Raw genomic sequence first — 3928 nt, 5'->3', positions numbered from 1 at the left:
CGCGACGCTCGGCGCACCCCCCTCTTCCGTCCGGCCCGGAAACTGCAGGCGGCGCACCAGAGTTCCGCCTCCCAGACGTAGTGTGGAAGACGGTAGCCAATCAGAAGCTTAGTAGGTGGAGCCCGAGCGGGAACGCCCCCGACGGTCACTTCCGGGACGCTCGTGGCTGGTCGGCGCGGGGTGTCACCGCCGTCCACTGTGCTGTGCGCGGCCTGGGGATCCTTAGGAAATGCTGCAGCGCGGACCTTGGAAAGCAAGTCCTCCAGGCTTGCTCCTACTCTTCTCCAGTTCCCAAGCCTTGGCATCACAAGCCATCCATTGGTAAAGCTGGAAACCAGAATCTCCTACGAGATCCCCCTTCCCCTCACAACCCAGTCTCCATCCCTGTGGCCTACCGGAGCTCTAGGAACCTTGCAGTAATTAACGTTGTAGTGATTTGCGTTGCAAACATATAAAATAGCCGTGATTCCACGGTTTAATGTTTGCATAACTGTGATGAGCACTGTTACATTTTCAAAAAGTACAAGGGAAATCAGAGTAAAAAGCTTTCCTACACCCTTACCTCCTGCCCATTCAAATCACTTTCGCATAGTTGATTTATTTTAAAGTTTAGTCCTGCCAGGCGCAGTGGCTCACACCTGTAATCCTAGCTACTCTGGAGGCTGAGATCTGAGGATCAAGGTTCAAAGCCAGCTCAGGCACAAAAGGACCTGAGACTCTTATCTCTAATTGAGGTCTAGAAAATGGGAAGTGGAGCTTGGCTTAGGGGTAAGGCGGTAGCCCTGAGCTGAAGAGCTCAGGGACAGCGCCAAAGCCCATTTCCAGCTTTTTCTGTTTATGTGATACTGAGGAATTGAGCCCAAGGTTTCATGCAATCAACTACTAAGCCACTCACCCACTAAGCCACATTCCCAGCCCATCAAACTCCTTTTTTTTTTTTTTTTAATTGTCAGTTGTGGGACTTGAACGCTAGGCCTGGGCTGTTGTCCCAGAACTCTTCAGTTTAAGGTTACCGCCCTATCCTTTGAGTCACAAAGCCATTTCCAGTTTCTAGTGGTTAATTGGAGATAAGAGAGTCAGGGACTTTAATGCCTGGGCTGGCTTTGAACCGTGATCCTCTGATCTCAGCCTCTTGAGTAGCTAGGATTGCAGGTATCAGCGCTCAGCCAAGCTCCCTTTTAAAACTCAGCTTGTAGCATAATAAAGTTACATATACCAGCACATAAATTTTAAGAATTCTAAAAGTAGTATTCAAATAAAGAGGAGTCCTTCATTTCCATTTACTCCCTTTATTTCCCATTTCTCCCTACTTTATCATCCAAAATAAATCAATGGTAGGTACTTGTGGCTCACACATGAAGCTGACATCTGAGGATCTGTTTCAAGCTAGCCTAGCCTATGCAGACAAATTTGAGAGACTCTTATTCTCCATCTAAACAGCAAAAAGTTGGAATTGGAGGTGAGGCTCAAGTGGCAGAGCACTAGACTTGAGTGATAAAAAATTGAACAAGGCATGAGATCTGATGTTCAAGCCCCAGGACTAGCAAGAAAATAAAAAATGTCTGTAGGATGTGGAGTGTGGCCTAATTGTAGAGTTCTTGCCTAGCATGCACGAAGCCCTGGGTTCAATTCCTCAGTACCACATACATAGAAAAAACCAAAAGTGATGCTGTAGCTCAAGTGGTAGATCACTAATGTTGAACAAAAAAAGCTCAAGGACAGTGCCCTGGCCCCAAGTTCAAGCCCCAGGACTGGCAAAAAATAAAAATGTCTGTAGATGCTTATATTAGTGTGTGCATGTGTGTGTGTGTGTGTGTGTGTGTGTGTGTGTGTGTGTGTGTGTGTGTTTACCAGTCCTGAGGCTTGAACTCAGTCTGTTCCTGAGCTTTTGTACTCAAGGCAATCAAGCATTCTAACACTTGAGCCATGGCTCCACTTCCAACTTTTTGGTGGTTCATTAAACTCCAATCTTCATATTTCAGACTCCTTAGTAGCTGGTATGACAGGTATGAGCCACTAGCACCACTGTCTTTGTTATCTTTTCACAGTTAGTCTACATCTCTCTTGGCTGGCAATGTTAGTTGAACAATTTTTAGTTAGAAATTCACTATTGCCCTCTAGCTAGCGAGAGGGGCCAATGTCACTGGCAAACTGTCAGACTGTTTTAAGAGATTAAGAAGAGTCCTTACATTGGCAACCTGAGATAAAAGTGGCTAAGTGCAGCCAAGGCTGGCTTCTGTCAAATGTGGCTTTGTTTGAACAGACTCACCAACTATTTCAATATTTTTCACAGCTCACAATCAGAATTCTAGGCTCACAATAACAAAATGGATTAATACGGGGCACATGTGGCTTGCAAAGTCAGAACTGTTTTCAATTTGGTGTTTTGCATAAAAGTTTTCCTCCCTCGCCCTGGAGCTCTGCAGCAGCCCCTGGTTTCCCTGATCATCTGATGATGGTCTGGAACAACCATTCTAGGCTGTATACAAGTGAGTTGGCTGGGACTGGGGTCCTCCTTCTAGGGAGTTAGGCATACCCAAACCACACCCCCATGTCTGGCTTCTTGTTGATTATTGGCGCTAATAGTCTTATAGACTTTCCTGCCAGACTGCCTGATTTAAACCCTGATCCTCCGATTTCAGCCTCTTGAGTGCTTAGGATTACAGGCATGGGTCATACTCACCTGGCTGGCTCTGTACATTTTTTTTCTTTCTTTCTTTTTTTTTTTTTGCCAGTACCTGGGGCTTGAACTCAGGGCGTGAACACTAACCTTGGGCTTTCCTAAAGACTAGAGCACTGCCACTTGAGCCACAACACCACTTCTGGCTTTTTCTATGTACGTGGTGCCAAGGAATCAAATCCGGGTCTTTGTGCATGCTAGGCAAGCACTCTACCACTAGGCCAAACTCCTGGCCCCCCAAAATAAATTTTCTACTCTTTGATTTAAAATATTTAGTATACTTGTATTATACTACAAACTTCTATGCATATCTTTGGACAAGAAATTGGTGCAAGGAGCTTTTCTGTGACATGACCAGCAGAAACTAGATTTGGGATTCCTAAGAACATATGCTAAACAACCAAGTGACCCTGATACCTGAGAACATATATAACACTGAGCGAGGGACTTTATGATTGCTCCAGATCTACTCCGATTTCAGAAGTAAGATGAAATTTTGAAAACAGGAAAGGTTTTAATGATCATCTGAATTTAAAATTTGTAACTTTAAGCAGGGAACTGGTGGCTCATGCTTATAGTCCTACACAAGAGGGTGAGATCTGAGGATCCAGGTTTAGAGCCAGTCTGAGTAGAAAAGTCTGTGAGACTCTAATCTCTAATTAACCAGCAAAAAAATAATCCAGAAGCAGAAGTGTGACTCAAGTGGCAGAGCACCCGCCTTCAGTGAAAAAGCTAAGGCCTTGATTTCAAGCCCCAGTACACACACACACACACACACACACACACACACACACACACACACACACACAAAGTGGTTACTTCAGTCCAAATATCCCTACAAACAAAAGTCCCAGAACCTACCCAACATATCTCTCATCCTCCACTCCTCTTGTGAGTGGACTTTTCTACATCTTAGTTGGTGTTCCTGGAGGCAGACTTGAGATAGGGATGTTGTGTGTGGAGGATGCTAGGATGGCGATGCACTGGATAACAAGAAGGAAATGCTAAAAGAAACCATTTCCTAGTCCAGTAATGTGTACTGTACTCTTGGGGGCTGTCTGGATTTTTGACCTTCTGTGATGAACTCTCCCTCTGCTCCTTGTGAGGCTCTGGAGAAAGTCCTGATGTAGAAAATCAGAGGATGGAGCCTGCATGGAGCACAACCACCAGGCTGCCTGTAAACTGTCTTTCAGAGGTCAGAGGTAGCCCAAGAGGTGGGATGCAGGGTCCTATCTGTTAGGGGCATTT

The sequence above is a fragment of the Megascapheus bottae genome, chromosome 13 (genome assembly GCF_031878675.1).
Source record: "Megascapheus bottae isolate mThoBot1 chromosome 13, mThoBot2.hap1, whole genome shotgun sequence".
NCBI lineage: Eukaryota > Metazoa > Chordata > Mammalia > Rodentia > Geomyidae > Megascapheus > Megascapheus bottae.
This window is presented reverse-complemented; position numbering follows the sequence as displayed.